The sequence below is a fragment of the Uloborus diversus genome, chromosome 7 (genome assembly GCF_026930045.1).
Source record: "Uloborus diversus isolate 005 chromosome 7, Udiv.v.3.1, whole genome shotgun sequence".
NCBI classification, from domain to species: Eukaryota; Metazoa; Arthropoda; class Arachnida; order Araneae; family Uloboridae; genus Uloborus; species Uloborus diversus.
In genome coordinates, this window is record NC_072737.1 from 166,795,815 (window position 1) to 166,821,084 (window position 25,270).

At 36.5% G+C, this 25,270-nt stretch overlaps 15 non-coding genes across 15 annotated transcripts; all 15 read right to left on the reverse strand.

The window, feature by feature from the left end:
* Positions 1–150: 150 nt before the first annotated feature.
* On the reverse strand, positions 151–223 carry Trnar-ucg (transfer RNA arginine (anticodon UCG)). The gene has a single exon. It is a non-coding gene; the product is annotated as a tRNA-Arg (tRNA).
* Positions 224–466: 243 nt separating this feature from the next.
* Positions 467–539, reverse strand: Trnar-acg (transfer RNA arginine (anticodon ACG)). Its single transcript has one exon. It is a non-coding gene; the product is annotated as a tRNA-Arg (tRNA).
* A 243-nt stretch (positions 540–782) lies between these two features.
* Trnar-ucg (transfer RNA arginine (anticodon UCG)) lies at positions 783–855 on the reverse strand. The gene has a single exon. It is a non-coding gene; the product is annotated as a tRNA-Arg (tRNA).
* A 243-nt stretch (positions 856–1,098) lies between these two features.
* Positions 1,099–1,171, reverse strand: Trnar-ucg (transfer RNA arginine (anticodon UCG)). Its single transcript has one exon. It is a non-coding gene; the product is annotated as a tRNA-Arg (tRNA).
* A 244-nt stretch (positions 1,172–1,415) lies between these two features.
* On the reverse strand, positions 1,416–1,488 carry Trnar-ucg (transfer RNA arginine (anticodon UCG)). Its single transcript has one exon. It is a non-coding gene; the product is annotated as a tRNA-Arg (tRNA).
* Positions 1,489–1,731: 243 nt separating this feature from the next.
* Trnar-ucg (transfer RNA arginine (anticodon UCG)) lies at positions 1,732–1,804 on the reverse strand. Its single transcript has one exon. It is a non-coding gene; the product is annotated as a tRNA-Arg (tRNA).
* A 242-nt stretch (positions 1,805–2,046) lies between these two features.
* Trnar-ucg (transfer RNA arginine (anticodon UCG)) lies at positions 2,047–2,119 on the reverse strand. The gene has a single exon. It is a non-coding gene; the product is annotated as a tRNA-Arg (tRNA).
* A 242-nt stretch (positions 2,120–2,361) lies between these two features.
* On the reverse strand, positions 2,362–2,434 carry Trnar-ucg (transfer RNA arginine (anticodon UCG)). The gene has a single exon. It is a non-coding gene; the product is annotated as a tRNA-Arg (tRNA).
* A 242-nt stretch (positions 2,435–2,676) lies between these two features.
* Positions 2,677–2,749, reverse strand: Trnar-ucg (transfer RNA arginine (anticodon UCG)). The gene has a single exon. It is a non-coding gene; the product is annotated as a tRNA-Arg (tRNA).
* Positions 2,750–2,992: 243 nt separating this feature from the next.
* Trnar-ucg (transfer RNA arginine (anticodon UCG)) lies at positions 2,993–3,065 on the reverse strand. The gene has a single exon. It is a non-coding gene; the product is annotated as a tRNA-Arg (tRNA).
* A 242-nt stretch (positions 3,066–3,307) lies between these two features.
* Trnar-ucg (transfer RNA arginine (anticodon UCG)) lies at positions 3,308–3,380 on the reverse strand. Its single transcript has one exon. It is a non-coding gene; the product is annotated as a tRNA-Arg (tRNA).
* A 242-nt stretch (positions 3,381–3,622) lies between these two features.
* On the reverse strand, positions 3,623–3,695 carry Trnar-ucg (transfer RNA arginine (anticodon UCG)). The gene has a single exon. It is a non-coding gene; the product is annotated as a tRNA-Arg (tRNA).
* A 243-nt stretch (positions 3,696–3,938) lies between these two features.
* Positions 3,939–4,011, reverse strand: Trnar-ucg (transfer RNA arginine (anticodon UCG)). The gene has a single exon. It is a non-coding gene; the product is annotated as a tRNA-Arg (tRNA).
* Positions 4,012–4,254: 243 nt separating this feature from the next.
* Positions 4,255–4,327, reverse strand: Trnar-ucg (transfer RNA arginine (anticodon UCG)). The gene has a single exon. It is a non-coding gene; the product is annotated as a tRNA-Arg (tRNA).
* A 243-nt stretch (positions 4,328–4,570) lies between these two features.
* Positions 4,571–4,643, reverse strand: Trnar-ucg (transfer RNA arginine (anticodon UCG)). The gene has a single exon. It is a non-coding gene; the product is annotated as a tRNA-Arg (tRNA).
* Between the last annotated feature and the right edge of the window lie 20,627 nt (positions 4,644–25,270).

Genomic DNA, 25,270 nt, shown 5'->3' on the forward strand with positions numbered 1-25,270 from the left:
TCTTATCGTGAAAAAAGTTTGGTGAATATAATTTTGCTTTTGGAACAGATTTTCGCCGGTAAATTATAAAGTTTCTAAACATAGCACTACTCTGCAACAATAAGGTATTCAAAACAAAACAAATATTTTCCTTTTAAGAAGGAGGAGACGCGTCCGCGACAGGATTCGAACCTGCAATCTTCTGATTCGAAGTCAGACGCCTTATCCGTTAGGCCACGCGGACGACGATAACGGACGCTTGAGAGAAAAAGTAGCTATCTTCTTACGAATTTGTAAAACAAAGGTCCGACCGCTGAAAATACATACGTATCCTTCTCTTATCGTGAAAAAAGTTTGGTGAATATAATTTTGCTTTTGGAACAGATTTTCGCCGGTAAATTATAAAGTTTCTAAACATAGCACTACTCTGCAACAATAAGGTATTCAAAACAAAAACAAATATTTTCCTTTTAAGAAGGAGGAGACGCGTCCGCGACAGGATTCGAACCTGCAATCTTCTGATTCGTAGTCAGACGCCTTATCCCTTAGGCCACGCGGACGACGATAACGGACGCTTGAGAGAAAAAGTAGCTATCTTCTTACGAATTTGTAAAACAAAGGTCCGACCGCTGAAAATACATACGTTTCCTTCTCTTTCTCGTGAAAAAAGTTTGGTGAATATAATTTTGCTTTTGGAACAGATTTTCGCCGGTAAATTATAAAGTTTCTAAACATAGCACTACTCTGCAACAATAAGGTATTCAAAACAAAACAAATATTTTCCTTTTAAGAAGGAGGAGACGCGTCCGCGACAGGATTCGAACCTGCAATCTTCTGATTCGAAGTCAGACGCCTTATCCGTTAGGCCACGCGGACGACGATAACGGACGCTTGAGAGAAAAAGTAGCTATCTTCTTACGAATTTGTAAAACAAAGGTCCGACCGCTGAAAATACATACGTTTCCTTCTCTTTCTCGTGAAAAAAGTTTGGTGAATATAATTTTGCTTTTGGAACAGATTTTCGCCGGTAAATTATAAAGTTTCTAAACATAGCACTACTTTGCAACAATAAGGTATTCAAAACAAAACAAATATTTTCCTTTTAAGAAGGAGGAGACGCGTCCGCGACAGGATTCGAACCTGCAATCTTCTGATTCGAAGTCAGACGCCTTATCCGTTAGGCCACGCGGACGACGATAACGGACGCTTGAGAGAAAAAGTAGCTATCTTCTTACGAATTTGTAAAACAAAGGTCCGACCGCTGAAAATACATACGTTTCCTTCTCTTTCTCGTGAAAAAAGTTTGGTGAATATAATTTTGCTTTTGGAACAGATTTTCGCCGGTAAATTATAAAGTTTCTAAACATAGCACTACTCTGCAACAATAAGGTATTCAAAACAAAAACAAATATTTTCCTTTTAAGAAGGAGGAGACGCGTCCGCGACAGGATTCGAACCTGCAATCTTCTGATTCGAAGTCAGACGCCTTATCCGTTAGGCCACGCGGACGACGATAACGGACGCTTGAGAGAAAAAGTAGCTATCTTCTTACGAATTTGTAAAACAAAGGTCCGACCGCTGAAAATACATACGTTTCCTTCTCTTTCTCGTGAAAAAAGTTTGGTGAATATAATTTTGCTTTTGGAACAGATTTTCGCCGGTAAATTATAAAGTTTCTAAACATAGCACTACTCTGCAACAATAAGGTATTCAAAACAAAACAAATATTTTCCTTTTAAGAAGGAGGAGACGCGTCCGCGACAGGATTCGAACCTGCAATCTTCTGATTCGAAGTCAGACGCCTTATTCGTTAGGCCACGCGGACGACGGCAACGGACGCTTGAGAGAAAAAGTAGCTATCTTCTTACGAATTTGTAAAACAAAGGTCCGACCGCTGAAAATACATACGTATCCTTCTCTTATCGTGAAAAAAGTTTGGTGAATATAATTTTGCTTCTGGAACACATTTTCGCCGTCAAATGATAAAGTTTCTCAACATAGCTCTACTCTGCAACAACAAGGTATTCAAAACAAAACAAATATTTTCCTTTTAAGAAGAAGGAGACGCGTCCGCGACAGGATTCGAACCTGCAATCTTCTGATTCGAAGTCAGACGCCTTATTCGGTAGGCCACGCGGACGACGGCAACGGACGCTTGAGAGAAAAAGTAGCTATCTTCTTACGAATTTGTAAAACAAAGGTCCGACCGCTGAAAATACATACGTATCCTTCTCTTATCGTGAAAAAAGTTTGGTGAATATAATTTTGCTTTTGGAACAGATTTTCGCCGGTAAATTATAAAGTTTCTAAACATAGCACTACTCTGCAACAATAAGGTATTCAAAACAAAACAAATATTTTCCTTTTAAGAAGGAGGAGACGCGTCCGCGACAGGATTCGAACCTGCAATCTTCTGATTCGAAGTCAGACGCCTTATCCGTTAGGCCACGCGGACGACGATAACGGACGCTTGAGAGAAAAAGTAGCTATCTTCTTACGAATTTGTAAAACAAAGGTCCGACCGCTGAAAATACATACGTATCCTTCTCTTATCGTGAAAAAAGTTTGGTGAATATAATTTTGCTTCTGGAACACATTTTCGCCGTCAAATGATAAAGTTTCTCAACATAGCTCTACTCTGCAACAACAAGGTATTCAAAACAAAACAAATATTTTCCTTTTAAGAAGAAGGAGACGCGTCCGCGACAGGATTCGAACCTGCAATCTTCTGATTCGAAGTCAGACGCCTTATTCGTTAGGCCACGCGGACGACGGCAACGGACGCTTGAGAGAAAAAGTAGCTATCTTCTTACGAATTTGTAAAACAAAGGTCCGACCGCTGAAAATACATACGTTTCCTTCTCTTTCTCGTGAAAAAAGTTTGGTGAATGTAATTTTGCTTTTGGAACAGATTTTCGCCGGTAAATTATAAAGTTTCTAAACATAGCACTACTCTGCAACAATAAGGTATTCAAAACAAAACAAATATTTTCCTTTTAAGAAGGAGGAGACGCGTCCGCGACAGGATTCGAACCTGCAATCTTCTGATTCGAAGTCAGACGCCTTATTCGTTAGGCCACGCGGACGACGGCAACGGACGCTTGAGAGAAAAAGTAGCTATCTTCTTACGAATTTGTAAAACAAAGGTCCGACCGCTGAAAATACATACGTATCCTTCTCTTATCGTGAAAAAAGTTTGGTGAATATAATTTTGCTTCTGGAACACATTTTCGCCGTCAAATGATAAAGTTTCTCAACATAGCTCTACTCTGCAACAACAAGGTATTCAAAACAAAACAAATATTTTCCTTTTAAGAAGAAGGAGACGCGTCCGCGACAGGATTCGAACCTGCAATCTTCTGATTCGAAGTCAGACGCCTTATTCGTTAGGCCACGCGGACGACGGCAACGGACGCTTGAGAGAAAAAGTAGCTATCTTCTTACGAATTTGTAAAACAAAGGTCCGACCGCTGAAAATACATACGTATCCTTCTCTTATCGTGAAAAAAGTTTGGTGAATATAATTTTGCTTTTGGAACAGATTTTCGCCGGTAAATTATAAAGTTTCTAAACATAGCACTACTCTGCAACAATAAGGTATTCAAAACAAAACAAATATTTTCCTTTTAAGAAGGAGGAGACGCGTCCGCGACAGGATTCGAACCTGCAATCTTCTGATTCGAAGTCAGACGCCTTATCCGTTAGGCCACGCGGACGACGGCAACGGACGCTTGAGAGAAAAAGTAGCTATCTTCTTACGAATTTGTAAAACAAAGGTCCGACCGCTGAAAATACATACGTTTCCTTCTCTTTCTCGTGAAAAAAGTTTGGTGAATATAATTTTGCTTTTGGAACAGATTTTCGCCGGTAAATTATAAAGTTTCTAAACATAGCACTACTCTGCAACAATAAGGTATTCAAAACAAAACAAATATTTTCCTTTTAAGAAGGAGGAGACGCGTCCGCGACAGGATTCGAACCTGCAATCTTCTGATTCGAAGTCAGACGCCTTATTCGTTAGGCCACGCGGACGACGGCAACGGACGCTTGAGAGAAAAAGTAGCTATCTTCTTACGAATTTGTAAAACAAAGGTCCGACCGCTGAAAATACATACGTTTCCTTCTCTTTCTCGTGAAAAAAGTTTGGTGAATATAATTTTGCTTTTGGAACAGATTTTCGCCGGTAAATTATAAAGTTTCTAAACATAGCACTACTCTGCAACAATAAGGTATTCAAAACAAAACAAATATTTTCCTTTTAAGAAGGAGGAGACGCGTCCGCGACAGGATTCGAACCTGCAATCTTCTGATTCGAAGTCAGACGCCTTATTCGTTAGGCCACGCGGACGACGGCAACGGACGCTTGAGAGAAAAAGTAGCTATCTTCTTACGAATTTGTAAAACAAAGGTCCGACCGCTGAAAATACATACGTTTCCTTCTCTTTCTCGTGAAAAAAGTTTGGTGAATATAATTTTGCTTTTGGAACAGATTTTCGCCGGTAAATTATAAAGTTTCTAAACATAGCACTACTCTGCAACAATAAGGTATTCAAAACAAAACAAATATTTTCCTTTTAAGAAGGAGGAGACGCGTCCGCGACAGGATTCGAACCTGCAATCTTCTGATTCGAAGTCAGACGCCTTATCCGTTAGGCCACGCGGATAACGGTAACTGACGCTTGAGAGAAAAAGTAGCTATCTTCTTACGAATTTGTAAAACAAAGGTCCAATCGCTGAAAATACATACGTATCCTTCTGTTTATTGTGAAAAAAGTTCGGTGAATATAATTTTGCTTTTGGAACAGCTTTTCGCCGGTCAATTATTAAGTTTCTTAACATAGATTTATTCAGGAAAAAAGTAAATTATTTAAAATGAAAATAACAATATTCCTTCTAAGAAGGAGGATATTCGTCCGCGACAGGATTCGAATCTGCAATCTTCTGATTCGAAGTCAGACGCCTCATCCGTTAGGCCAAGCGGACGACGGTATTGGACGCTTGAGAGAAAAGTAGCTATCTTCTTACGAATTTGTAAAACAAAGTTCCGACCGCTTAAAATACATACGTATCCTTCCCTTTATCGTGAAAAAAGTTCGGTGAATATAATTTTGCTTTTTGTACAGCTTTTCGCCGGTCGATTATTAAGTTTCTTAACATACACAGTCCAGTCACATTAATGTGACCATTTGTCAAAAGCCAGGATAACCACCTTTTGCAGAGCGGACTGCTGCGAGACGTGCAGGAAGAGAGTCACTTAGGTCCCTGGAGGTGTTCTCTGGGATGTTGAGCCATGCCGACTCTAATGCCGTGGCCAGCTGCGCTAGATTACGCGGTTGAGGATCCATGGCGCGAACAACTCGATCGAGATGTCCCACAGATGCTCGATTGGGTTTAAGTCAGGTGAGTTTGCTGGCCAGAGGAGGACGGTGAACTCATCCTGATGCTCTTAGAACCACGCACGTACACTGGCAGCTGTATGGCACCTCGCATTGTACTGCTGGAAGATGCCATCATTCTGAGGAAAAACAATGCGCATGTAGGGGTATACATGGTTCGCAAGGACAGACGCGTACTTGTGTTGATCCATCGTGCCTTCCACAATGATCAGTGAACCCAGAGAATGCCAGGAAAACATTCCCCAGACCATGATGCTCCCGCCTCCAGTTTGGACCGTTCTGGCAATGGTTGCAAGGTGGTTCCTTTCAGAGGTTTCACGCCTTATACGCCAACGTCCATCTGTCCGATGGAGCATAAAACGCGATTCATCTGAAAACGCTACCTGTTGCCATTCAGTGCACGTCCAGCTGCTGTACTGGCGTGCAAATTCTAGCCTTCGTCGTCGATGAACAGCAGTCGGCATAGGTGCACGAACCAGGCGTCTGCTTCGGAGGCCCAGACGCAGCAATGTTCGCTAAATAGTAGTTTGGGAGATACTTTTGGTAGCCCCTTGGTTTATTTTGGTGGTCAGTTGCCCAACGGTAGCCCGTCTATCTGCCCGAACGCATCTCCGCAACCGTCGTTCGCCTCTGTCATCTATGGCCCGTGGTGCACCACATTTGCCACGTCGTTGATTTTGGACAGTCCCATTTTGCCAGGCAGGGTACACTTTTACCACGGCGGCACCCGAACAGTTCACAAACTCAGCAATTTCGGAAATGCTTCCACCCTTGGCCCGAAAGCCAATGATCATGCCCTTTTGGACGTTGGATAAATCGCTTCGTTTCTGCATTACGCCAAGGATTGAAATGTTTTCCGAAGCCCTCACACACCCATTATATACGCTCAACTGCACTGTGCTGCCACCTTTCTTCTGTGATTGGTTATTTAACTCTGACGTGGAAAGTATGTGGTGGTCACATTAATGTGACTGGACTGTGTAGAACTATTCAGGAAAAATAAATTATTTTAAATGAAAACAAAAATTTTCCTTCCAAAAAGGAGGAGATGCGTCCGCCACAGGATTCGCACCTGCAATCTTCTGATTCGAAGGCAGACGCCTTATCCGTTAGGCCACGCGGACGTCGGTAACAGACGCTTGAGAGAAAAAGTGGCTATCTTCTTACGAATTTGTAAAACAAAGGTCCCGACCGCTGAAATACATTATCGTGAAAAACGTTCGGTGAATATAATTTTGCTTTTGGAACAGCTTTTCGCCGGTCAATTATTAAGTTTCTTAACATAGAACTATTCAGGAAAAATAAATTATTTAAAATGAAAACAACAATTTTCCTTCTAAGAAGGAGCAGATGCGCCCGCGACAGGACTCGTACCTGCAATGATCTGATTCGAAATCAGACGCCTTATCCGTTAGGCCAGGTAGACGACGGTAACAGACTACAAGATTCGGATTGGATAGAAATTAAAAGAAGCATTGACGTAGACGTTTCATTTGAAGAATTTTCAAATGTGAATGGTTCTGTGGCTACTTGTAGAGTCTTTACGGACGAAAAGATCATTAAGAAAGTTCAGGTAGATTACGAAGACGAAGATGATGAAACAGAACACACAGACATTCCCGAAGTCAATGAAAAGGGTGCTGAAAATGCAATTGAAACTCTTAGAAACTTTTTTGAATCACAGGACGCTATTAGTGATGAAGGTTTTACAACCATTGCAAAATTAAAAAGAATTGTAGATGAAACGAAAACTGTCAATCATCAAACTTTGTCAACAGCTTTTTTTTATTGAGGTATATACATGGTATTTCATTACATCGTAAAGAATTGTTTATTTAATTAATTTATTTATTTGTTTTATATTTTGTATATTATATTTCTATTCAGTTCACTGACAGTGTACGCGTTGCTTGAACAAATCATAGTCGCTAGATTTAAATGCAAAAATCAAAACCTCTATATCTTGAAACCTGTTTTTCTCGTTTTTTTTTTTTTTTTTTTTTTTTTTTTTTTTTTTTGAACCTTCGACATTCGAGATAGAAAGGTTCGATTGTATAGCTTTCTGTTTATCATAAGAAAAAGTTTGGTAAATATAATCTTGCTTTTAGAACAGCTTTTGTCTAGTCGATAGTTTAGTTTCTTAACAGAGAATAATTAAGAAACAAAAATGAATTTAAAATTAAAAGCACCCAAAAGAGAGTCGACGCGTCCGCGACAGAATTCGAACCTGCAATCTTCTGATTCGAAGACGGTACATATAATCTTGTTGATATTCTCATTAAAACGTATGAAATAAAATCAATATACGATTTCTTGATTACAAGAAGTTAATATTAAAATTTTTATATTAAGTTTAATTCTAAAGCAGCCAATAAAATGTAAGTTAAAAATCGAGAGAAGAATGAATGGAAGTATAATTTCAAAGATTTTTATACAAAACTGTATACTACCGCATTTTGTGCAAAATTTGCTCCAGACCGTGATGTAACCTACCCTCTCCCAGCAATATCGTGCCCTATTTTCTATTAAATTTTTTTGAGGAATTATAATTCAAGATTTGCTAGGCAAATATTTTAGAATGAAAATATTTATATTTTTATAAACTCTTAAATAAATATAGGGAGTCACCCTCCCCCCCTTACTTGGTTGTTACCCGAGTTCTTTGCATGGAAACTTCTGTGTCTTAAGTTACAACTTTAAAAAGTTGAATTCAAACCATTTAATCAAGATTAACTTGTTGAACATTAAAAAGAGAGCAAATTGATCTTTCTTGTTTAAGAAAAAGATGGGATTTTTTTGGAAATTTCATTTTAAAATTCGCAACTATTGAAAGAAATGATTTTTAAATTGAATTTCCGACGTTGTATACATCTTAGGTTTGCAATAAAACACAATGTGAAAATTTCATTAAAAATAACTAATAATCCAATCTTTGTTTAGGGGGTTTCCCGCCTTCCCATAAGGGAAAAAAATGAATAAATAAATAAATAAATAAAACTGTCGGAGTTGGATTTTTCCTCCGACTCCGCAGCACTGGTTATAATATGCATTACAATTTTAACAAAATACCCCTTTCCCCGCAAAGAAAGGAATTAATTGAAATAGGCACATGATAATTAGAACAATGCCTAAGTCATTTTCCCCTCGAAAACAAATCGAATTTAATTAAAATATTCGCCACAATAAAAACAAAATAAAATCCCTTTCTCTCCCCCACATCTTCGCCATAGAAAATAATAATTGGTTTTTTTTTTTTCTTTTTTATTTTTTTTTAATCTATTTTTCCTTTTTACGTTCACGTGACGGAGAATTAAGTTAAAAACGAGCCGTTTGAAGAAATTTAACATAAATTTATCACATGAATATCGAAAAAATATAAAAATAACCGTCTGTTGAAACGCACTGTTTTGCTAAAACATAGAACAACGTCGTGTGTCGACGTTGTTCCGATTTTCTTTCCGTGGGGAAGGGAGCTAGTGTCCATTACACGTGACCCGACCTGGTCCCATTTTAATGTTTTACTTGAAAAATAACTGCCATTTGTCAGTCGAAAAGTCGAACTTTCGCGCTGAGCAGGCGAGGGCGCCTGTGATCCATAAATAGCCAGAAACGGTCCATTGGTCTGGAGAGTGACTCCAATTAATCTCCGACAAAGTTTTTGGCTTTGGAAAATGTCAGGAGTTCAGCCGAGATCGTAAGATGTGCCTGTCGGTTCAGTAGCTGCTTGAGGCTGAAGCTCTTGTATACCGGGTTACCGTAGTCGGACATTTTTGCTCTTTTATACAGTGATCTCTTATTTATAGACCGCTTATTCTAAGCAGCTTTTTCATTTAAACGACAATATTTGGTGGTCACACGCATCCCAAAGAGCAGGAAGTATGAAACGAAAAATAAATTGAGTCAATTTCTGTTTGGGTCCACAAAGAAAAAAATTGTTTTGTGTTACCTTTTATTTATTAACAATAAAGCTGAAAGTATGGATCTGTGGATGTCTGGATCTCTGTTACGCGCATATCGCCTAGACCGTTCGGCCGATTTTCATGAAATTTGGCACAAAATGAGTTCGTAGCATGGGGGTGAGCACCTGGAAGCGATTTTTTTGAAAATTCGATTTTGTTCTTTTTCGATTCCAATTTTAAGATTATTTTATCGAGCAAATTAAGCGTCGAGCGTGGAAGAGTAAATTATCATAAAGTAGACGAGCAAACTACCATTGCGACCATGGGCGAGCAAATTAATATAGCTAATTCCGATAAATTCATCATCCATCATTATTTGTAAATGTACAGGCGAACCAAATGATCTTTTAATTTTCTTCTTCGGGCAAATCCGTGCGAGTACCTCTAGTTGCAAATAAAAATCCAGTTGCCGAAGGTTGCCAATCAATAATGTAGTAACTATGATGTCCCGAGCAAGTACATAGCAGTAACTGTAAATTTTTCGTTTTTCATTCTTTTGCATTTTAGTCGTCTACTTTACTTTAACTTGCTTATTTGGTTTATGCTATAAATAAAGCACGAAAAGAACGTCGGAGTCCAGCATTTTCCTATTGTTAATATGGAATCCAAAACGCGTTTCTTCAAATGGCCCAAAAGCTATTTTTATGGACACTACTGTTTACACTGTAAAAAAATTTCGAAACGTTACTGGGTATTTCCGTGTTACGTTTCAGGATTTTAATGGTTTTTATCCACTTCCTGGAAAAATCAAGAAACATTGTCAAAAAAGTTTCCTGAATTGCTACAAGCTGCACGAATGCACACTTTTCACTGTTGTGAAAAATATTTTTAGCTCCCAGTTTAAAGATTAACTGAGCGTATTTATAAAGTGTATCGGCTTCAGTTCAGATACCGTCCGCCCATGCTTATTAAGCTTCCAAAGGGAGCGAATAAGTGTGTACTACTTGCTTTGCTAGAATTGCACAGGCGGGTAAAATTCTCGTCACTTACTTGCAATTCTGGCTTACCTTTGGCCATGTTTGCCAATAGTGATCTTGGAACTTCCTTGATAAATCAGGAAGATGCTAACCTATTATATTATACCTTCCTATGTTTACTCTAATTTTTCAGAGACACGACTGGCTTTTAATGGGAAGATTTGTGAATTTTTCAGGAGGCTTCCGGGATAGTATCAGGAAGGATGCTGAGTTTTAGCGGAAAACGTTCCTGGATTTTTCAACATATATTACTGGCAGAAATTGGGCACATCAGCTGCCCATTATTTTCCAGGAACGTTTCTGAATCGTTTTTAAAGTGTACCTGCCTACTACAGAATGCACATCACTACTTTCAAACTCGGAGGGAATCAATGGTTATTCCCTGATTTCAATGCTTTTCTCAGTGTCAAAACGTTATTTTTGAATGCAACGTGTAAGCTACTCGTACATAGGAGAATGTGCGGCAAATTGAACTAGTTAAGATAACTTTGCTTTTTTAAAATGAACAAAATCGAAATTTGTTTTTAAATTATAGAAAATTAAGAAAGAACATAGTATTTTATAATAAAAGTTGCATTGAAACATTATTTTTCATTCTTGGCAATAAATTTGTACCTTCAAAAAAAGTGGAAATTTTCCCTTTTTTTTATGCCTCTAAGTGAAAAACAAAACACTTTTCAAATGAAATATTTGAGTTTACTAAAAATATTTTTAATCAAATGAACGTGTTGACAAAAGGAAAAATGAATAAACAAAATAATAAAAGAATAGATGAATTTATATATGAGAAACAATAAATGAGTGAATAAAATAGTGAAAACAAATTAAAATAAAAGAATCTTTATCTATTAATAGGCAAGCTGTTTTCTTTCGATACCGATTCCTCCTCTGTTTGTGAACCGATTTCCTTCATTCTTTTTTTGTTCGGTAGCTATTGCCGAGTTTTAGTGTCATCAATAAAGATTTTTGAAATCGAACGCTAATTAACGGATATATTAATAAAAAATGCATTTTCGTCCGAAATGGCTCTGTCTACGCGAACGGATGGTCCAATTTTTTCGAATTTGTTATGGTTGGAAAGGTCTTTAAAAAATACTCCTAACGAAAAAATTGTCAGGGCGCCCAAGATCCAATAACCTAAATCCACTAGAAAAAAAAGTTATAAGCGTTTTTTAGTAAGCGAAATACAAAAATATTAATTTTATCTCTTTTCCATTGTTGAAATTCATTGTTGAAAGCGTGAAACATTGAGTTTTAATTCATTTTTTAAACCGCTTTTTCTAAACGAAAAAAGTATTTTAATGCTTCGAGCTGGGTATGGTTGGAAAGCTCGCAAAAAATGCTTTAAAACACGTTCTACCCGGTTTACCGTGCGAAAATCGAAACCTGCTATGTTGGCTAGAAACAGCGCTAGAAGCAATTAAAAGTTAGTGAAAATTCATTTTTATTTGCTTTTTCACGTGACATAGTTAGCGTGAAGAAATTGCTGGATAATATTGTGGTGTTGCCAATTCTCGCTTGAGCATAAAGAAATTAAATACTTGCATTTGTTTTTATTATTGAGGCTTTTTGGGTAATTATGGGCATTTAAAATATTTTCATTTTGATTATGTTTTTGCGATTTTAATATTTATATAAATTATTTTACGGAGTGAGGGACGACTTTCAGTTCCAGCTCCCAATAATGCCTGCATTTGCTATCACCACAAACAGATCTCAAGGTGAATTTTTTGATAAAATTGGCGTATTATTACGACAGCCAGTGCTTTCGCATGGACAATTATATGTTGCCGTGAGTAGAGTTCATTCATTCGACTGTTGCAAATTTTATATTTAACGGCAATATCATGCCTACTTTTACAAAAAATAATGTTTGTACAGAAATTTTATCTATTAAGGGAGTTTTGCGGCATCATTTCATTCAGAACGACTTCCATAATTGTGAAATTCTCGAACTTGATCCATTTTGGCACCAATGCCAGGAAGAGAAATATTTTTTTTTTTTTTTTTTTGCATTCGTAAAAAACGAGTACAGAAATGTCATGTCTATTTGCAAGGAACTGACTGCGAATGAAGTCCCTCTTTAAGGTGGGGTTCATTAAATTGTAACCGTTCGTGACAAGGCGGAGGAAATAAATGACAAGAGGAATATAAAATGGGGAGAATGGGACATTAAGCTTTTTTTTTTTTTTGATAAGGACGTTTATGAAAAACAGTGTGATATGTGGCAAAGGGAAGAGGGGTTATGGTGAAGTGTGAAACTTTGCGACAAAGGGGAGAGAGATCAAAATTTTGAAAAGTGCTTTTGTCAGTTTTCCCCTAAACCGTAAACAAATCACAAACACGATTTTTTAAAAAATTACACTATTATTGCAAAGTCCAGTGTTTTTGATTGGAAAATTTTTAATGTAGCAATTAGGATTCGTTCATTTGACTGTTTGGAATTTAATAATTCTAGCGGCAGAGGTCAAGGCAGCTTACTCAATAATATTAAACTTATTAAAAGAAGCATTGTTTATGCAGAAGTTTTATGTATAATCTGAGTTTTGCAGGATCATTTCATTCGGGAAGATTTCGACAATTGTTAAATTGGCGGGCGCTTTTCATCTATTGGCGTCAAACTTTTGGCACCATTTGCAGCTCGAGAAATGTTTTTAATTTGCATACGAAAACAAAGAGTAGGCAGTGGCGGATCCAGCCGATTGTTTTGGGAGAGGCCATCCGAAATTTTTGAACAAACTCCGACCTCCCCAGAAATTTTATTAAAATGAAGTTTTCAATTCAAACTCAATTTTCGGAGTATCGAGACATTAGGTGAGTGGGGGGGGGGGGGGATTTAGGAATCTTCCTCGAAAATGTTTCAAAATTTAAATTTCCGAGTATTTTTTGAAAATTAGGAAATTAAAACGCATTTTGTCTATTTTTGATGATGTACGGAGAAAGGTCCGGTTTCGGGCGCTGGCCCCAAAATACTTTTTGAAAATGAAGCTTAGAAACCAAAATATTCTGTTATCATATATTGAGAAGTTAAAAGAGGAGGGGAGCTCTTCGTCAGCTGTCCAGCCTAAAAATGCACCTTTAGGTAATATTTGCTTACATTAAAGGAAGTGTAAAGTTGCTTAGAATCCTTCCTTCCTGGAAATATTTAGCCTTTGAGGCTCTAAAAATTCGGTTTTTAACTATATTTATACATATTTTAGAAAGGGATGGAAGATTCGTGAGTTCCTCCAAAACCTCCTTTTAAAGCTATCATCACGATAAAAATTATGGAGGGAGGGGGTCCTATCAAAAATCGTTTGCAATTGAAGTCCCCAAAAATTTCATTTAAGTTGCTTTTAAGCAAGTTAAGTGATAAGTGCTGGATAAGCTACTTTCCGTTGACATTTTTTCCAAATAAAAGACTTAAAATGCAATTTTTTGCTACATATCAAGGCATTTGAAAACGCATAGGAAAAGGGAGTTCTCCCCCTAGTTTCGAAATTAAAGCCGTAAAAACGAAAATTTAGGCTCTCCTTGGTCTTGTGAACAATAGGTATACTCTGAGAACAGCAACGTTTAGAGATCGTCCAAGTGTCTGTAATTGGAATCAAGAAAAGATGTAAAACATTGAGAAAAATTTTGGAAATAAAAGTTTTATTTTGAGGATAGGGATATAATTTATCTCTCAATTAAGGCCTATACCTTTTTTTCCAGTAAAACACATGTGTTAAATTTTGTTATCTTCTCATAATTATTTTTTTTCTTAAAAAAAATCCTACAATCACAAGGCTTTGGGAGGGGCCATGGCCCCCATGGCCCCCTTCTAGATCCGCCCCTGAGAGTAGGGATGTAGGGAAATGTATATTTGTATATGGTTGCCACAAAATAGGGGCTGTCCACGAATGAAGTCCCGGTTTAAGGTGGGGTTCACGAAATAGTAACAGTTTGTGACAAGGGAGAGGAAAGACATGACAAGAAAGGCATACAATGGTGTGAACGTGACAACAAGCCTTTTTTAACAGGAACGTTTATGAAAAACAGCGAGACATGTGACAAAGGGAAGAGGGGGTATAATGAAATGCAAAACATCGTGACAAAGGGGGAGAGGGTCGAAAATGATGAAAAGTGTGACATCAGTTATGCACCGCCCTTTACCATAAACAAATCACAAAGTCGACCTTCTTTCAAAAAATTGTACTACTATTACGACGCCCAGTGTTTTTGACAGAGTTCTTTCATTTGTTACTTGGAAATTTATACTTCTAATGACGAAGAAGCAATTTACTCAATAATATTAGACGTTTTATAAGTAGCATTGTTCACACAGAAGTTTTACGTATAAATTGAGTTTTGATGCTTCATTTCTTACGGGTAGATTTCGAAAATTGGATAAATGGTGATTTTTATCCATTGGCGTCAATTTTTTTGTTTCAATGTTTTTCCTTTGCATACGTAAATAAAGAGTAGAGAAATACTTATTTGCATAGGGTTAGCACAAAGCAACATGATATACAAAATAAAATTATTCAAGCCAGCCATTTGTCGACCGCACCAATTTCTCAATGGGGTTATTTCCTTCAATCAAAAGTACTACTTTTAGTCACTGAAATAGATAGAATAAGAAAAAAAAATGTTGAGCCAGAAAACACTTTTATTTTCTCAACAGCTGTTTATTTAAAACTTTTTTGAATGTCCGATTTTAGAAATAAGGCGTGATCTTTATGACGTTATAAGTGATGTACTTTGGCGCGCTACTCCATTGCCGCGCGAAATATTTACGATTTGCCCTTCACCGCGTTTTCGGGTTATGATAATTTGCGCTGTGCACTAATAGCATCAATGAGTGGCGTTTTATCGCTTTTAATGCCAAGAAATTAATTTCAATCTGCGCACCCATTAAAATAGTTGTTAAAAAATATTATTTTTTTTTCAAATTATTTAAAAAATGGTTAAACCTTTGTTTTTAAGCATCCTCTTTCAGTAAAAAATACTTTGAAAATTTTGGAAACGACCCCACTACCGAAATATCCCATCTCATCCATTTATTTTGAGATTAATAGAAAACTAGCAAAAGATTAATAGCAAAATTGGAATAAATTATTACTGTGGTATTATGTGTCCGTAAAAAAATTGTATGTTTTCAGATATGCAGTAAACATGAGTAAGAGTAGAAACAAAAATGTTGGAAATAGTTAAATTCATACAAGTTTTCTCTAATATTCATTTATGAATATGGTTGAATTTCGACCACTGGGCGAACACTAGTTAATAAATAAATACGTGAATTATTAAATGTAGAAACATAATTGAATTAATTAATAAATGAATACGTAAGTGATTTAATAAATGATTGAATCAGTAAACAAAATGAAATATTTCGCTTTGCCCAGCGCACACTTGATAAATGTACGAAACATCTTCTTTTCTTTATCTTTACTAATAATAAAGCTGAAAGTCCCTCTGTCTGTCAGGATCTCTGTGACGCGCATAGCGCCTAGACCGTTCGGCCGATTTTCATGAAATTTGGCGAAAGTTAGTTTGTAGCATGGGGGTGTGCACCTCGAAGCGATTTTTCGAAAATTCGATGTGGTTCTTTTTCTATTCCAACTTTAAGAACAAAAATATCATAAGATGGATGAGTAAATTACGAAATTATCATAACGTGGAACCGTAACATGGGCACACGCCAATTGGCGAGAAAATTCACCATACATTATTTGTAAATATACAGGCGAACCAAAAGACCTTTTAATTTTCTATTACGGGCAAAGCCGTGCGGGTACCACTAGTTTAAAATAAAAATAAGCTTAATATTAAATAATTAAATACTGCTCCGAATATAAGTATGTCCCAATTAATATTTAAAATGTTAATAAAAAGAATTTTATCATTTATGAGACCAAAAAGAATTTTTAGTTTACAACAAAATATTAAAATATTAGTATCATTGTTTGAAAATTGTTTGTGTTATCATACGCTTTGATCTTTAGAGTTAACTTTTTTCCTGACTGGAATAGGTTACATGTGTTACCACATAGTGAAGATATTACCAAATAGGCGTGGCTAAAATCATAGTAGGAGAACGTGGGGCAAAGTGAAGTAGTGAAATATTTACTTAGCTTTTACCTCCACCTATCAGGTATTATATTAACTATATAATTGCACATGTAGTCTATTCCAGTCAGGAAAAAAATAGCGCCGAAGATTGAAGTATTTCGTAATGCAGGCAATTTTGAAAAATTGATTCTCATTGAATTCTCATTTTGTTGTAAGTCAAAAATTATTTTTGTTACTATAAAATAATAAAGATCTTGCTATTAACATTTTAAATATTAATTGAGACCTGCTAACATTCAAAGCAGTAATTATTTAGTTAATATTAAGCTTATTTGTATTTTAAATAAATTGCACAATTAGTCCAGTACGTGTACGAGGCAAAGTGAAATAGTTTGTTTCATTTACTCACTCAATCATTTAATATAAATCACTTACGTTTTCAAATATTAATTCATTCATTTGCATTCCTTTATCTGGAAATTCACTTACTAATTCATTCATTCACTCATTTTCTTATTCATCTGTTCTTTTTCTCACTCATTTATTTTTCTTCATACGTGAATTGTTTTATTCGTTTATTGTTTCGTTATTTTTTCATTTATTCATTCAACTTTTTAGTTACTGATTCTTTTGATAAAAAATATGTTTTATAATCGAATAGAAAACATTTCTTTACAGAAATATTTTATTTTTTACTTTGCTTCATGAAAAACAAAACTGAAAGTTTTCAAGATTCAAACTTACTACCAAAAATTAAAAATACTGCTTCAACGCAAGTTTTATCGTAAAATACAATGTTCTTTCTTCATGTGCTGCATTTTTTAAAACAAATAGGTATCCGATTTGGTAATTTTGAAAAAACTAAGTTATCTTAAGCATTTCTCTTTGCCCCAGATTCCCCAACATATTCCACGATTTCACTTTGCCTCACATTCCCCTACTTTAATTCTCCAGATAAGAAAAAATCAATAACGTTTCTGAAACTAAATCTTCGCACATATTGCTTTATATTGCATACATAATAATGTGTCTATTTTGAATCTCAAAGCCAAAATTTCAAAATTACGTGGTTCAGCAAAATAACATAACTTTAGTGGTTACCACAAACCAAAATGGTATACATCTTCATTTGTTCCTCATGCATAAAATATAGATCGTTTACAAAATAGTTCTGCACTTTTCACCCCAAAGCTATTCACGCCAATTGGTATTGCACTTTTTGGACATATTTCAGACTTGGCCAGAGGGCGAAGGAACATGAATGGGTAGGAGCAATAATGACTTTTGCGCGTGGGCGGGAACAACAAAAAGACGGGTCGAATTCTCTCCTTCACCGCTTGAACTCCTGACATTTCGGACACTTTTCGAATATCAAATTCGGACAGTCACGTAATCGCACAGATGTCGCTTTTTTTTTTTCAAAGAAGAGGTGTTTGATTCCATTTGGGTGCGCGAATGTTCAAGTCAAAGGTATAGGTAGGTTTTGTGGAAAGTGGCCAGCAAATCTTCTTTGTAATATTGACGTGAGTATGTATATGTTTTTGACGAAAACAAAACAATTAGAATGTAAACCTTAAAAACACGTTCAGAACTGAAGACAGAAAGTGGAAAACGTATTGGGTGCCAAAAAAATTCTTTTTCGTTAAAATGAAGTAAATGCCAAGCATTTCACTGTAGTAAATGATTTATGTGCCTGTTCCCCCTAAAAGTAGTTAAAATAACGTTGCTAGGGTCCACCAGTGGAGTAAGAGCATCACCTGTGCGGTGGAGGGCGCAGTAAGTGGCATTGAAGATTACTTATCTTGGTTAGTCCAAGTTCATAATGCAAAAAAGTGGAGAGCGCAGTAAGTGGCATTGAAGATTACTTATCTTGGTTAGTCCAAGTTCATAATGCAAAAAAGTGGAGAGTGCAGTAAGTGGCACTAAAGATTACTTATCTTGGTTAGTCCAAGTTCATAATGCAAAAAAGTGGAGAGCGCAGTAAGTGGCATTGAAGATTACTTATCTTGGTTAGTCCAAGTTCATAATGCAAAAAAGTGGAGAGCGCAGTAAGTGGCATTGAAGATTACTTATCTTGGTTAATCCAAGTTCATAACGCAAAAAGTGGAAAACGCAGTAAGTGCCACAATCCGCCTGGAATCTTACTTTTGATGCCCTGTAAAATTTTTCATTTGGCACTTACTGTGTTTACCATTTTCAGTCTTCAATTAGCCCAAACAGAGAAAATACAAACCCGGAAAAAACAAGTAAATATTAGGGTGTGAGCTGCCTTATCCTCAGAGAGTCGGTGCAGCAGTTTAAGAATTAAAATTTGCAGGTTCTTATAGATGTCGACTATTAGCAATTCAGCAGATAAAAGTCCGTGTTGGACTTGCGTCCAGAATACCTCATAGCGAAATTTGTTACAAAATTACTTTGAGCTGCGGGGGTTTACACCTCAGAATGGATTTTTTTTTCTAACTAATTTTCTTGTAATTAATTTTTTAAAGTAAAATTTCACATCAAATGCCTTTTAAAGGGATGAAAGCTTTCCCACGCTACTTAACATTCTATGTCACACGAAAGAACTTTTTTTCTTGTATCAGCTTAAGCTTGTGCTAATTATCTCAATTAATTTGAACAGTACATATATAGGTTTTTATTTCAGCGAAAGTTCTGGGCAAAACTCAATTCAAGCAGGAAATTAAAGCACAAAATGTTACGAAAAACCATAAATTTGAAAATTACTTTTCAAAAATACAAAACCGCCGTTTTCCAGTGCTCATGAACCCGTTAGGTTGGTACAATCCAGTTTGGAACTCAGAAAAAGTGTGCTCTTCAAAGCGTTTCTTCTTCTTATTATTTTTTTTTTCAAATTTAATGAACTTGATTATGCGTATTTCCATCAAGTTATTTTTGTCTTCGGATGGGAGCGGACTTTTAATATTGTTTTTATTCTAATAAACTCTTTACTTGAATTATGTTTTCTAAGGGAGTAGGAAAAAGATTTTTATTGTGCTCTAATTATGACGTGTATTTTAATCTGAAACCGCTTTTACTTTTTGAAAACTTTCAAAACTGCCTCCTCTCCAAACTCCCTCTACTCCAAAAAAATAAGCGTTTCCAAAACATGTGTACCTGTAGAAATAAAGCACGTTTTCAATGAAGTTAGAAGACCTTTCATGAATACTTGACTTGCTGACACCATATTTATTGCATCCACTGGATTTATGTAATAAAATAGCTGAATAATAAAGTTGATGTTAATGAAAACAAATATAAACAATAAATCTTTATGTTTAAATCGTAAAGTAATGTTCTTGGTTCAAAATTTTCAACGGGCTGAGTATGGGGTCAAGAACTTGTTTTTAAAATGCGAACCTCGATTTTACATTGTCTGTTTGATACGTTATCCTGCTTCAGACGTCAGGTTTTGTTGGTTCCGTGAAAACCTTTACAAAGCCACGTTAAAAAATTCTGCATTTTAAATTGCCGTTTTTTTTTTTTTTGAAAACATATCAAAATTATATTTCCCCTTCAAAATTTGAATTAACTTTTTCCTCGAGTCTTTTTCGAAGTGAATTTGTTCCTTAGCTGTTTCTGCTTTTTTTATACTATTATTATTATTTCCGTAGGTTTACCCCCAGTTTCACCGACACATAAAATGCCCTCTCCTCTTATTTCTATCGAAAGCTATCAATGAAACTGAAAAGCGGGGGGGTGGAGGAAACTTGGTGTTGGCAAAACTAGGGGGACACTATTCCGTCCTGCTGTCGTTACTGTCTAAACATAAAAAATTAAAACAATTTTTAATTGCAAATGCAAACCAAGGTGGTGCAGATATGCAAAACTTTTCTCGTATAGGACGTTCTATAAATGAAATTGTATGTAAAAGCAAACTAGAATGTTGTGGCCATCTCGGAACTTTCTTCTATATCTTTCTTATGAATTCTGATCCCTCCTCACGCATGACGGGAAAGCAACATTCCCAGCAAAAATAAAATTATGCACATAAAAACTTGACAACATGAATTTCTGAATTATCGCAAAAGCAAAGCAAAGAGCGAAAATTGAAAGTTACTTTAAAAGCCTTTCTTTAATTAATCACAAATATTTTATTTGTTAACAAATATATGATGGCAACTGTTAAACGTTTTAAATCATTAAGATAATATTTATGATCATTTCCCAACAATTAAAATCACGCGAAATACGCAGACGACAGTCTATTACGATTTATTTTTCATACTGTTGCATCAATAAAACTATTTTCATTCGCACAAAAAAAATTCAGCCCTTATTGGAGTGATTGGTGCGAAAATTGAACCAACGCCTGTTTACATATAGGTTCACATTTATTCCTAGTTTCACCCAGAACGAAGCATTACTTTTTGAGATAGTGCACTAGAAAACGAGAGATGGTTTGATTGCACCACCCCCCTTTTCAGGTATCGACGTGAAAATAGAATCAGCTGTTGTACCTTCTAAGGGCTACTTGTAGATAAATTTTTGTTTGGTTCAGTTCATTATTTCTTGAGACATAGCAGTCACCAGTGACGACAAAAAACGTTCAATAGTTCATCCCCACTTTGAGCTTTTGACAATAAAATGAAACCAGCAGCTGTACATCCCAGGGACAACATATGAACCAAAGTTTGTTTGATTCCGCCAGTTACTTTTTGGGGAATAGCAGGCACGCATAACTCAAGAAACGTCTCATTGCTCCACTCCCTTAGAGGAATTCGTGCCATAAACCAATGGGCACAAGTTCACATAGGGGCACATAAGTGTATCGAATTTCGTTCGAAAAAAAAACGGTCTCACACATACAGACATTTTCCAAAAATGGTCGAAATGGACTCAGCACACCTCAAAACGTTCGAATCGGTCAAAATTCGAAACTTTGCACGAATCCAATACTTTCTTCTATACATTAAATATTAGATATAGAAGAAAGTAAAAACACTTAAAGATTACAGATTTTCTTTTACTAGTCCATGAGAAAATGTCAATTTTTATGCAATATACTTTGATTTTTTACCCGGCCCCCGTTTACCCGCTTGGTGCGTTTTTTATCAATAGTCCGACAAAATGCGTAAAATAGGGCTCTCACTAGTTTAGTGAAAAAATCTTCAAGATGATAGTCCTCATTCCTTCAAAAGTTGTGTCATAGTTCTGCGGCATCCACAACCAAAAGTCATTTTTCAGAGCTGGATATTAGTGAGCGTAAGGGCAACTTTTGTTTCTTTTTTTGCAACGGCGACTTTGAAATACAGTGAGCGCCCCTTATATGAATCACGTTTTTTCTAAACAGTTTTGATTCCCTAAAGCGGCTAATTCAATGAAGCTGAATTTTGTTCTTTTTTTGACGATTTGATTCATAAAAGTGGCTTATTCAATTAAACACTGATTCAATTAACCGGCGTCCACTGTACACACTAATTATTATTTTTCATCCTTCTCTCTCGTTCTCCGTACTACACTACACTTCAGGGTTCCCCATAAACTACCTCCATCGGTTATATGGGAACCTGAATGCAACTGTGTTCCCAATCCAGGCCTGGAGCCACGTAAATCCCAATACAACACCCCAGAGGTACTAATTTGGAATGAGAAGCTGATGGAATTTGTGACTATGACAAATTTAACATGTCCGAAGTCACCATTAGCTTATACAGAAGTACTTCTACCGGAAGGCACTGAACCCGCACCTCTCCCGATACGAGTCTAACGCCTAAACGATCAATCAGGCCAGTGTTTACTTCTTAAACTTCTAATATTCCAAATTCATGAGCACCTAAAAAGAATCTGAGAACTTCTGCAAACTGCTATTCTTATTTTACGATACTGTGATATATATTCACAACAATCAACAATACCATCAAAATACAAAATGATAACAAATGATTATTGTGACACTAGAAACGAGTTAGACTGCGATTGAAAAGTGTGTATGTGTCTGAGTGAGTGAAAACAAGGGTGAGATAGTCAGTAAAACGTTTGATCTAAAGAAATCTACATAAAAAAACGAAGACTGAAATTCGCTTAACGCCATTATAAATTTATGAAGGCACCAGTTGAGAATTGATTCTTATGTCATGTATGCACTCTAAAAACAACAATTTCGAAAATGTCGAAAAAGTACTCCAATTTGAACACATGGCAGAGCTATAATGGCTCCGACTATGAGGTGCTCAAATTTGAAACATTCAAACACTCAAATCAACATGTGCTCATTTTTAAGGTATTTGTACTTACTTTTAAATGTATAATAATTTCAAAATTGAGTATTAACCGAGTTATGTACTCATTTTTGAGTATGAAATAATTCAGTACACTATTTGAAAACATGAGTACTCATATTTGAAACAAAATGTTTCAAAACAATTTGAAAGCATGAACGTACTCATTTTTAAAAGCTTCATTTTTCTCAGTGTCCTTCGTTTATTCCTCCTATTAATATGTCAACCCTCTACTGAGTTCTCTAGTCTCTCGTCTGATTTTCTGGAAGTTCACGTGACACCAAAACACCACCCAACTGACGTTCCCAACTTAGTGCCCGGTGTCACATCTTCGCGCGGAAAAAAATGCGTCGATCTGATTCTTCGTCAACCACTGCAGCTCACTCCCACCATCCTCCCCGCCCCCAAACTAAGCCACTCAACTCCACTCTCCACCTGCACGGATTCCGAATACCGTCAGGATGTCCATCGATCGGTGACGTCACACGTGGGTCACGTGCCCCTCGACGGGGCGTGGCTGCGGACCCCCTCTTCTCTGGCAGGCATCTCTCTCCGGGTGTCGAGGTCCGAATTGCGGGGGCCCAGCACGTGACAATCACACACACTCACACACAGCGAGCGAGCCTTTGTTTTGGATTCCAACTCAGCGACGAGTCCGGACACCCACCCCCAGTAACTCGCTGCCGGACAGGATGACAACCGACAAAAGGTAAGGTAACTCTTCTTCTTATTGATTGCCGAAGTTTTTATAAAAACCGGCTTCTTCACAATCAGCTTGCAGCTGGATGAATGATTGATAGGGACAAAGTTGAAAAAGGTACAGTAGGCTCTTAATTATCCGGCCTATGGTGGTGGAAAGGTAGTAATTAAAAGGCTGTACAGGACAGAGTTATGCTTACTACCCGCTCTTCCACACAATTAAAAACATTTTTTGATGCAAGATTAAATTACTGTTTATTAATGAACTACACGAATGGTAAAAGTTTAGATTAAAAAAGATATTAATGTAGTTTTTACTTTATGATAAAATCCTTCATGGACTAAGTCCTGCTTTTGCCTTTTTGTCCATAAACGTGACACAGTGAAAATTTCTTCTCTCTTCTTTGTTGATTTTTTTTCCCTTTTCCCTCTTGCTTTTCTTTTTCTTTTTTTTTTTATTTTAATGTTTCCTAATTTGTATAGAGAATTAACCTGTTCCACCTCCTACGACGAGTTTTTGAAATGACAGGTTTCAGGATCCCTCATTTTTACTAAGTCGGATAGTACAGAGGCTGGATAGTCACGAACATAAATAGAAGACAGCTTAATGCATATTATAAACATATACGCAAATATGTGTACAAAACTAAGTACATGAAGATCATGTACTGAAGTAGCTCAGACCATTGAGGTTTTTTTTTTTTAAGGACCCATTTTGGCGACTGCAAACTTAGTGACAAACTCGTTTTTTCCATTAGGTAATGATTGTGTTTAATCCATTTTTACACAATAGATTCTTCAGGGGAGGCCGTTTTTATGAAGTCAATCAATTTCAACTACTAGATTTTAAGTTGCGCTCATTTTTTTTACATTTTAAAAATTTTTTTTTTCCAGAAATCATACAAGATGTGTTTGGTAGTATTTTACCAATATCCTTCTTTCATCTCAAACTTGTCAACAGAAATTCAAAAATCTCTATCATATAACATTCGATGTCATATTTCACTTCAAGACGTTGCCGAGGACTGACATTCGAAAGTTGCTGCTTTCTGGTGGTGACTTTATGGTGACGTTTCGTGGCCGACTTTTGCAACGGAGACGCTTATGTGACCGTCCCGCGACGTTGGCATCAGGGTTCCATTTCAGTCACTTTGTTACAAGAAAAAGAGTATGAAAGAATATTAAATGAGGGAAATTAAGAATTGCATAGTGCTTGTGTACTTAAAATGTTGCATTTGGTGTCTAAAAATTTGAGGCATTCATGGAAATGTTACAGTAGAATCCTCCTTTCTTATTTAGATTTACTACCCATGATGGGTCTCAGACAGCTTCAAAACCTTTTTCCAGCGAACCCTGTCTAAGACTTTCCTTTTCCCATTAATGATCTTCATGAATTGCAGATTCTTGAAAACATCATCTAGCAATCTCCTTTTTTTCTCTTTCTCTCGGTCACATTACCTTCTAATGTAAAAGCTTTGCCATTCAATTTTCTGTCTCCATGTGGCTGAGTCAGAATACTGGTTGTGCCTTAAAAAATTTCACCAAATCTTGGTCTTTTGCCAATGCAGTCAAGCCTCGTTATCGCGACACCCGGATTTAACGACACTCCGGATTCCACGTCACTTATTCAAGGTCCCGAACTTATTGCATTTATTGTTAATATTCAGCGGCTCGGAATTTCACGACTGTGATTTATTGTGTAACTCCGGCTACCAAGACACCTTGTCCAGCTTAGATAGGATTGAATGTTTCTTCGCAGTTGAAATGTTTTCAGTAAAATAATGAAAACATCTGAAAAAGTTGATTGTAAAATTTCTGAATAGCGATAAACGACCTGTGCTATAATAGCCCATGCATGCCACCTGAAGAATGGCGAGGCGATTCTAGCTCTTGACGTCTGGGACAATGGAAAGGAATCCAAAGCAAATGGATTTTAAACCTGGACTAAAGATGTAGCAAGAGAAGAGAAAAATATAGCAGTTGCATTCAGCTGTAGTTGGTCA